Source organism: Staurois parvus, unplaced genomic scaffold (genome assembly GCF_062004578.1).
Source record: "Staurois parvus isolate SC_StPar_1 unplaced genomic scaffold, SC_StPar_1.0 ptg001065l, whole genome shotgun sequence".
Lineage (NCBI taxonomy): Eukaryota > Metazoa > Chordata > Amphibia > Anura > Ranidae > Staurois > Staurois parvus.
In genome coordinates, this window is record NW_028318861.1 from 860,078 (window position 1) to 871,069 (window position 10,992).

The following is a 10,992-nucleotide window of genomic DNA, read 5'->3' on the forward strand; positions in this document are numbered from 1 at the left end:
TCCAGATGCTTTTTTTCTTCTTTCCTGTTTTTTTTTCCACTGTACTAGTGTCCAGTGCGTATTTGATGCGTCCCAGTGCATTCTGGTGCTTTTATGATGTATTTTACCGCTTTCCAGTGCAGAAAAAATGCAGCATGTTCTACTTTTTTTTTCTGGATCTGAAACTCCCTGGAAATGACCGCAGTGGTGTGAACTATGCCATTGGAAACCATATAACTTACTTTCCATGTGAAAAAAGCACACTGGACTGTATATGGTTTGAATTGGTCGTTAGGGTTACTTTCACACTAATCTGTTGCAAAAACACATGCATTTTTGCCGTGTTTTTACTGCATTTGCGGTGCGTTTTTAACATGACATGACTAGAAAATTGCACCAAAAACACACTGCTGGTGTGGTTTTTTTTTAAACATTTTTTATTTATATCAAGGTTTTGGTTAAGTACAGAAGCAGAGGAATGCCACCTCAACAGCAGTCAACTCAAATACAGACAAAAAACATAATAAAGCAACCGTACAGACTAAACCTTATTGTATCACATGTTTAGTCGAGAACTCGTGTTAAATGAAAAATCTCCATAACAATACAGAGGAGGTCCGCATCCCATCTGCCAGCACAGAAAAAGAAAAACAGATAGAAAAGGACAAAGAAAAAGAGAATCAAGGACAGAGGACAGAGAATCAAGGGTAGAGATTGGGACTTCAATCCACTAAGCGTCGCAGGGACTCATGATCACTAGAAGAGGTAAAGAGGGACCAGTGGACCCATTTATGCCAGAACTTGTCTTCCTTGCCACGAACTGCAGCCATCATACTTTCTATTGAGTGGATTTCGTCAATCCTATTCAACCACATAGAGAGAGATGGGGGAGCCTCCTGTTTCCAGACAGAAGGTATGCATGCCCGAGCAGCATTATTCAGGTGTACTAGAAGAGAGTTCTTGTATCATTTCCTCAAGAGGTCCGAGTGGAGCAGTAGATACCTGGCCAGGTCATCATCTAGGTCAAAATCAGTCAAGCATTTAATAATCTCTCTAACTTCTGACTAAAAATGGGCTAGTTTCCTATAGGACCAAAAAATATGAAGGAACGAACAGTCCCCTTCCTTACAACGCCAGCAGACCTCCGCCGCCTCTGGATAAATCTGGTGTAAAGTGACTGGAACCCGATACCATCGGGCGAGCAGCTTGTATCCCAATTCCTGATATCTGTTCGACAGTGAAGAGCGGTAGGCAAAATATAAAATATGGTCTCTCTGTTCAGTTGAGAATTCCCTGCCCAGCTCTTCTTCCCACTTAAGTAGATACAGGTGGTACAAAAGAGTCAGCAGGTTGACTGAGCAGTTTGTAGGCCAACAAGATTGCATGAGAAGTGGGATCGGGGTTGACACAAATATCCTCAAAGGGTGTATTGGGTCCCAGGCCTACCCCCCCTGTGGATCAAAGAGGCCAAAAAATGAATGAGTTGCTGTAGCCTCCAATCATCTAAGGGTGGCGAGAACATCCTCTGTATTTTCACCAATGACCTCAACTGCTGGCCAGCTATGAAATCCCTGAGACGGAAACGTTCTCGAGAAAAAAAAAGAGACAGAAATTTACCTTCTGAGATCCCCAGCCAGGATTGCCTAATACTGGATATAAGCACAAAATCGTAAAATGCACAAGTCGACCACCTTCGCGGCTTTTCAAGACCCCAATAGTAGCTCCTACCAGAGGGTGAGTTCTGACTGCTGGAATTCTGCTGAGATCCAGCCATGGTAGGCAGTGAAGAGGAACATCCATCGAACACTGCTCCATCTCCACCCACTGTTTATGACCTCTGTCCCTACACCAAGTAAGGATTCTGGCCAAATGTACCGCAGAAAAATATCAAACAGGGTCCAGAAAGGCCATCCCCCCCTGTTTTTTTTACAAGTAGGTATGAGAGATACATAGATGAGATTTCGCCCAAATGAACCGTTGAAAAACACCACAAACCTGCTTCAAAAACGTCAAAGGGATTGCTTTTGGGAATGTCTGGAAGAGATATAGAAGCCGGGGCATGATGTTCATTTTAAGTATGGTGCTTTTACCCGTCCACGAGTGAGCAAAGTCTGCCCACTTGTGCAGGTCCACTGTTATAGCACGTAGGGCAGGGGGAAAATTAGCCTTGAAGATCTGATCTAGGGTGTGAGTAATTTTGACCCCTAGGTAGGATATAAAAGAGAAAGCCTCCTGTAAAGGAAATGAGGCGCAGAGAGTCCAAAACCTAGACCTGGGTGTGGAAATGTTCAGAAGCTCCGATTTATGGTTGTTAATTTTGAAATTCAAGAGGGATTCATAGCGGCTCAGCTCCTCCAGGAGATTTGGGATGGAGACATCTGGAGTTGCTACAAAAAACATAAGGTCATCGGCGAAGGCCGCCACCTTATGTTCTGTCTAGCCCATCCATATCCCCATAACATTCAGTTAAATGTCTTAAAACAGGTTCTAAAGTCAAAATAAATAACAGGGGTGACAGAGGGCACCCCTGCCGAGTCCCATTCGACAAAGAGAAGTAAGAAGAGGTGGCCTCGTTGGTTCTAACTAGCGCTAGTGGGTGAGAATAGATGGCTTCGATCCAGGTAAGAAATCCCTGTCCCACTCCCACATGTCTAAGCATCTCCTTCAGGAAAAGCTTGTCCACCCTGTCATAGAGAGTTTATGGGAATGGGCCTAGTGAATGACGTTCAGGACCCTGGTGGTATTGTCTTTGACTTCCTTAGTGGGCATAAACCCCACCTGGTCAGGGTGGACTTTTTCCTGAAGGAGAGGCCATAGTCAAAGTGAAAGAATTTTTGTAAAGATTTTGAGGTTGTTCAAAAGTGAAATGGGCCTATCACTTTTACATTGGGTGGGATCCCTATCCTCCTTTGGGATGACAGTTATATAAGCTCGCAGAGAGTCCAATGGCAAGGGGTGGCCCTCAAGGATGGAATTGAAGGCAGCCAGAAATCTAGGCACCAAGGTAGGTGCAAATGCTTTATAGTATGCCCTCATGAGACCATCTGGCCCCGGTGCTTTCTGAGGCTTAAGGAACTTGGCTGCGCACAAAAATTCCTCTGTCGACACTGGCATCACTAAAACCTTCCGCCTCCTCTGAAGAGATCAAGGGTAATCCCGAATCCATCAAATATTCTCCAATACGTCGCTTTTTGGTAACAATTTGAGTGGGCATCAGGGGACCATTCAGATTATAGAGTGCCAAGTAAAAGGAGCGGAAGGCCTCTGCAATCTCCTGTGAAGTATAACTCCGTTGACCCTGCCCCTTGTCAAAAAAGTATATAATTTGTAAGGGAGAGTTCCTGAAGGGAACGTGCTAACAGTCTACCAGGCTTATTGCCATGTTCGTAGAACAACTGACGGACTCTCCGTAATTTGTTCTTAGTGTCGTGAAGAAGCATGTCCGCCAATTTACTCTGCTGACCACCTAGCTCAGCCACTACTGCCTGAGACAAGGGGGAGGGGAGAAGAGAGAAAAAAAAACGGGTAGGAGTGTCCTCCGGCAGGATGTGCCAGGCCCCTTCCTTATCTAGGAAAAAAATAAACAGTAATGGTTGCTGTAAAATTGTCCTCCAGCAAAACCCTTCAGGTGTCTAACTGTTTCAACCCTAAAGCAAGGATAAAGGGGGCATACAATCCAAACTGTACCACCAAGCGACCCTTCCAAACCCTTCCCTAGGAGATCACTCACGGAAATGTCAAGTCAGATCCCATCCAGACCCAACTCCAGACTCAGTATCCTAGAAATAATAGATCCAGACCAATTGCCCCAAACACATAAACACAGACAGATGGATAGTACAAGTTACAGGTAGAAAAACCTGGCTGTCAGCCGACAGCATCAGGGATAGGAGAGGAATACCCCGAAGTCACAATTTCCTCCCCGCGGATCCATCTGATTGATTTTTTTCACATTCCATCTTGTAGATGATGGACGCGACCACTGCGGCAGCGGCAAAGGTTGCGAGGAGAAATCCAATGTCATCCAGTCTGGGACAGATATGGCTGGGACACCCAGCAGGGAAAAAAGGTCCGGCAGTTGAGCTGGAGTACGTAGTGTCATTGAGTGGTTACCTTTCCGAACTGATAGGAAGAAGGGAAATCCCCAGCAGTAGGTAGCATCAGCATCCCGAATCTTTTCCAGCAGGGGTTTTAGGTTACAACATGACATGACATGACTGAAGAGTATGTCTGGAGAGGTCAGGGAGGATTTGGATAGTCACCCCATCAAACGAACCTCTATGCCACGTTCTACGGAGGATCTCCTCTTTTAAGTTATAGAAGTGCACTCTGCACAGGGTATCTTGAGGGTGCCCCTCTTCCATAGGAGCCGGTCCCTGAATGCAGTGAACTCTATCAAGTTCCAGGGCAGCATCCGGAGCTCTATCCAGCATCGTGTTCAGAATAGCAGTCACAGTGGTACAGAGGTCACGGAGTGAGGTGGCTTCTGGAATACCCCGCAGTTTAAGATTATTCCTCCTACTCGTATTCTCGAGATCATCTTGGTGCAGGCTCAAGGTATACAAATGTTGCCGATAGTGTGACACCGTGGATTCTAAGGCCGAGACTCTTTGCTCCATGGCTGACTGTCCCATTTCAAGCACATCTACCCAAGCAGTAAGAGTTCAGTGTATCCTTAACCTCCCGAAATTCTTCCTTAAAAGTTTGCCTCAAGGTCAGAGCTAGCAATTGAATATCCCTATTTGTAGTGAGGGTGGCTAGGAAAGCTTGCGCCTTAGGATCCGACAGGCAGGCCGGAGGGCCAGAGGTATCAGGCCATGAGGTCAAACCTTCCATCTGCCGAGATACTACATCAGCCTGCGTGAGATCCGGTGGTTCAGGGGGCAAGAGCTACTGGGGAAACTCAAATGAAAGATGAGGCAGAGAGTCCTGTAGTATATGAGCATCCCCGTGTTGCATCTGCTACGCCATGTGCTCTGGGCGCCATGCTGATTCCCTCAGGAGCTCCGGCTGCCGCCGCTCTGGGAGAGAAGAAGTCCAAAACCAAAGAGCTTCGGGTCACCAGACCAGTTCCTTGGGGCTTCCTGCCCCCGTTTGGCATAGTATCAACCACGGGTAGAGGCTGGCGACCACACTGTAGCACGGGTCAGTGCAGAGCTCCTGAGAGACACGCCCTCACTCCGCCATAGCGTGACCACGCCCCCCGCTGGTGCGTTTTCGATTGATTTTAATAGGAAGGTATGTTTTCGGTGTGTTTTTTTATTGCATCAAAAATGCAGCAAGCAGGACTTTGAAAAGGGCACCTGACCTGCAACAGATCAGTGTGAAGTGTTCCATAGGAATACATAGTCACAGATTTCTCTTTTTTCAACTCTAAAGCGGAAGTAAAATGGATCAGGGTGAAAGAAGCCTAAGGTCTATTTCACACGGGCGTTCTGTATGTCCGTTTTTCATCTGTCCATTTACAGATAAAAAACGGACACCTGTGTATTTCTATGGATTAGCAGATGTAAACGGATGATCATCTGTTTACATCCTTTAATGTCCGCATCCGTTAACATCCGCTTTTTTGAATGGAAGAAAGCCCTATTTTTCTTCCATTAAAAAAAAAACAGAGCGGATGAAAAAACGGATGTAAACGGACAAAAAAAGAATGTAAACGGATGAAAGATGGATGTAAGCAGATAGAAAAAGGATGTAAACAGACAAAAAGCTGTTGTAAATCGATGAAAAATGGATGTAAACAGATGTAAAAGGACAAAAAATGGATGAAAACAGATGAAAAACGGATGAAAAACATGTAAACTGATGAAAAACGGATGTAAACTGATGAAAAAAAGATGTGAACTGATGAAAAACTGATGTGAACTGATCCATTTTTTCTTGGAAAAATGGTGACTGAACTGATGAAAAAAACGGAACGCCCGTGTGAAAGGGGCCAAAAGCAGAACTAAATTTTGATTAAAACACCTGCAAGCAAGCAGGCTGTTGATCGCAGAAAAGACATGCAATGTCAATTTTGCATTAAAATATATTTATCTGCCTGCTCGCAATTGCGCATGTGGAGCTCGGTTTACATTCCGGCACAGTGCCTGTGTGTTGGGATGACAGTGCTCCCACACTGATGGCTCATACCATGCCAGCCAATCAAGACTGCTGAAGACCAGCACCCAGAAGTTGCCAAGAAGTAGCGGCCAGTGCCAGCGCGAGACATAGACCATTAAAGTAGTGGTAAGTAAGGCAGACTTTAGTTCCGCTTTAAATAATCTAAAATGGCCATAGATGGATCTTTGTTTGGTTGATCAGCCAGCCACCTCCCCACTGTGCTATTGTATTCTGGCAGCAGGGACCCCACCACTGTCAGAATACACGGATCAGTGCTGCATGCACTAATTGAAAGAAAATGCTGCAACACTCCCCACTAAAGAGAAGCTGATCTAATGATCGGCTTCTCTCGAAAGGAATTTATATAGATGGATCAAAACTTAGTTGGCCCCTACTGAATTTCAATCGATGTATGAGCAGTTTCAGACACTGTACATTTTCTCTATTTTGATTTTAACAATAAAAGTAATAATGACACAATTACCATAATTATAACTAGAGATGAGCGAAGAAATGAAAAATTCGATTCGACTGATTCGGCGAATTCGTGGACAATATTCGATTCGAGTCGAATAAATTCACTGTGAATTTAACTTAAAAAAGGGTGTTTCTAGGCTTCAGAGAGACTTAATATTAGTGCAGAACACTGTACCTTTAATTTAAATGCCCTTGGAGTCTGCTGGGGAAGAGAAATAATACTGTCTGTCAGTATGACATGCAGATGAGTGCCGTCGATCTTAGAATCACTGCACACTTCACTCCTTTGGCCAGTCACGGGGCCAAAACCAGTGTTTGGAGCCACAGTGTGGCGGTGGAGGCAGCAGCAATGGGAGGCCATACAGCAACCTATGACAAAATGGAAACCAGCAGGAGCGTGAGGAGACCTGAAAGTGGCACATGGCAGAGTGGGAGCAATGGGAGGCGGTACAGGGACCCAGGTCACACTGTGGGCCCAGCAGCAGCGTGACCAGGCGGTACGGGGGCCCATGGCCGATATGGGGCTTGGTGGCACCTATGGAAGGCCTGTAATCTGCCAGCAACCTATGACAAAATGGACAACCGCAGGAGTGTGAGGAGATTTCAAAGTGGCACATGGCAGAGTGGAAGCAATGGGAGGCCGTACAGGGACCCAGGTCACACTGTGGGACCAGCATCAGCGTGAACAGGCGGTACGGGGGCCCATGGCCGATTTGACCTCATTCATCCCATAGTCCTGCCGACTCACGAATAGCGTGGCCTCCTCAAAGGGCCTGAGCAAGCGCAGGTGTCACACATGAGCTGACAATGGCTGACATCTAAGTTACACAGGGAGTACCTTTATCCGCTTTTAACATCAGGAAATCTGTGATGGCCTTTAGCTGTTCGTAAAGGCGGTCTAACATATGTAGGGTTGAATTACACCTTGTTGCAACGTCACAGCATGAGGAGTCGGTACGGGGGCCCATGGCAGATTACATGTCTGGCAGCAGCAATGGGAGGCCCGTAATCTGCCAGCACCCTATGTCAAAAAATTTAACACACCAGCAGTGTGAAGAGACCTGAAAGTGGCACATGGCAGCAGAGTGTGGCGATGGAGACAGCAGCAATGGGAGGCCGTACAGGGACCCATGACAGACTCTAGACTTGGCAGCAGCATGAGGAGGCGGTATATAGGGGCCCATGGCAGATTAGGGGCCTGGCAGCAGCTATGTGAGGCCCGTAATCTGCCTGCACCCTATGTCAAAAAATTTAACACACCAGCAGTGTGAAGAGACCTGAAAGTGGCACATGGCAGCAGAGTGTGGCGATGGAGACAGCAGCAATGGGAGGCCGTACAGGGACCCATGACAGACTCTAGACTTGGCAGCAGCATGAGGAGGCGGTATATAGGGGCCCATGGCAGATTAGGGGCCTGGCAGCAGCTATGTGAGGCCCGTAATCTGCCTGCACCCTATGTCAAAAAATTTAACACACCAGCAGTGTGAAGAGACCTGAAAGTGGCACATGGCAGCAGAGTGTGGCGATGGAGACAGCAGCAATGGGAGGCCGTACAGGGACCCATGACAGACTCTAGACTTGGCAGCAGCATGAGGAGGCGGTATATAGGGGCCCATGGCAGATTAGGGGCCTGGCAGCAGCTATGTGAGGCCCGTAATCTGCCTGCACCCTATGTCAAAAAATTAAACACACCAGCAGTGTGAAGAGACCTGAAAGTGGCACATGGCAGCAGAGTGTGGCGATGGAGACAGCAGCAATGGGAGGCCGTACAGGGACCCATGACAGACTCTAGACTTGGCAGCAGCATGAGGAGGCGGTATATAGGGGCCCATGGCAGATTAGGGGCCTGGCAGCAGCTATGTGAGGCCCGTAATCTGCCTGCACCCTATGTCAAAAAATTTAACACACCAGCAGTGTGAAGAGACCTGAAAGTGGCACATGGCAGCAGAGTGTGGCGATGGAGACAGCAGCAATGGGAGGCCGTACAGGGACCCATGAGAGACTCTGGACTTGGCAGCAGCATGAGGAGGCGGTATATAGGGGCCCATGGCAGATTAGGGGCCTGGCAGCAGCTATGTGAGGCCCGTAATCTGCCTGCACCCTATGTCAAAAAATTTAACACACCAGCAGTGTGAAGAGACCTGAAAGTGGCACATGGCAGCAGAGTGTGGCGATGGAGACAGCAGCAATGGGAGGCCGTACAGGGACCCATGACAGACTCTAGACTTGGCAGCAGCATGAGGAGGCGGTATATAGGGGCCCATGGCAGATTAGGGGCCTGGCAGCAGCTATGTGAGGCCCGTAATCTGCCTGCACCCTATGTCAAAAAATTTAACACACCAGCAGTGTGAAGAGACCTGAAAGTGGCACATGGCAGCAGAGTGTGGCGATGGAGACAGCAGCAATGGGAGGCCGTACAGGGACCCATGAGAGACTCTGGACTTGGCAGCAGCATGAGGAGGCGGTATATAGGGGCCCATGGCAGATTAGGGGCCTGGCAGCAGCTATGTGAGGCCCGTAATCTGCCTGCACCCTATGTCAAAAAATTAAACACACCAGCAGTGTGAAGAGACCTGAAAGTGGCACATGGCAGAGTGTGGCGATGGAGACAGCAGCAATGGGAGGCCGTACAGGGACCCATGACAGACTCTAGACTTGGCAGCAGCATGAGGAGGCGGTATATAGGGGCCCATGGCAGATTAGGGGCCTGGCAGCAGCTATGTGAGGCCCGTAATCTGCCTGCACCCTATGTCAAAAAATTTAACACACCAGCAGTGTGAAGAGACCTGAAAGTGGCACATGGCAGCAGAGTGTGGCGATGGAGACAGCAGCAATGGGAGGCCGTACAGGGACCCATGAGAGACTCTGGACTTGGCAGCAGCATGAGGAGGCGGTATATAGGGGCCCATGGCAGATTAGGGGCCTGGCAGCAGCTATGTGAGGCCCGTAATCTGCCTGCACCCTATGTCAAAAAATTAAACACACCAGCAGTGTGAAGAGACCTGAAAGTGGCACATGGCAGCAGAGTGTGGCGATGGAGACAGCAGCAATGGGAGGCCGTACAGGGACCCATGACAGACTCTAGACTTGGCAGCAGCATGAGGAGGCGGTATATAGGGGCCCATGGCAGATTAGGGGCCTGGCAGCAGCTATGTGAGGCCCGTAATCTGCCTGCACCCTATGTCAAAAAATTTAACACACCAGCAGTGTGAAGAGACCTGAAAGTGGCACATGGCAGCAGAGTGTGGCGATGGAGACAGCAGCAATGGGAGGCCGTACAGGGACCCATGAGAGACTCTGGACTTGGCAGCAGCATGAGGAGGCGGTATATAGGGGCCCATGGCAGATTAGGGGCCTGGCAGCAGCTATGTGAGGCCCGTAATCTGCCTGCACCCTATGTCAAAAAATTTAACACACCAGCAGTGTGAAGAGACCTGAAAGTGGCACATGGCAGCAGAGTGTGGCGATGGAGACAGCAGCAATGGGAGGCCGTACAGGGACCCATGACAGACTCTAGACTTGGCAGCAGCATGAGGAGGCGGTATATAGGGGCCCATGGCAGATTAGGGGCCTGGCAGCAGCTATGTGAGGCCCGTAATCTGCCTGCACCCTATGTCAAAAAATTTAACACACCAGCAGTGTGAAGAGACCTGAAAGTGGCACATGGCAGCAGAGTGTGGCGATGGAGACAGCAGCAATGGGAGGCCGTACAGGGACCCATGAGAGACTCTGGACTTGGCAGCAGCATGAGGAGGCGGTATATAGGGGCCCATGGCAGATTAGGGGCCTGGCAGCAGCTATGTGAGGCCCGTAATCTGCCTGCACCCTATGTCAAAAAATTAAACACACCAGCAGTGTGAAGAGACCTGAAAGTGGCACATGGCAGAGTGTGGCGATGGAGACAGCAGCAATGGGAGGCCGTACAGGGACCCATGAGAGACTCTGGACTTGGCAGCAGCATGAGGAGGCGGTATATAGGGGCCCATGGCAGATTAGGGGCCTGGCAGCAGCTATGTGAGGCCCGTAATCTGCCTGCACCCTATGTCAAAAAATTAAACACACCAGCAGTGTGAAGAGACCTGAAAGTGGCACATGGCAGCAGAGTGTGGCGATGGAGACAGCAGCAATGGGAGGCCGTACAGGGACCCATGACAGACTCTAGACTTGGCAGCAGCATGAGGAGGCGGTATATAGGGGCCCATGGCAGATTAGGGGCCTGGCAGCAGCTATGTGAGGCCCGTAATCTGCCTGCACCCTATGTCAAAAAATTTAACACACCAGCAGTGTGAAGAGACCTGAAAGTGGCACATGGCAGCAGAGTGTGGCGATGGAGACAGCAGCAATGGGAGGCCGTACAGGGACCCATGAGAGACTCTGGACTTGGCAGCAGCATGAGGAGGCGGTATATAGGGGCCCATGGCAGATTAGGGG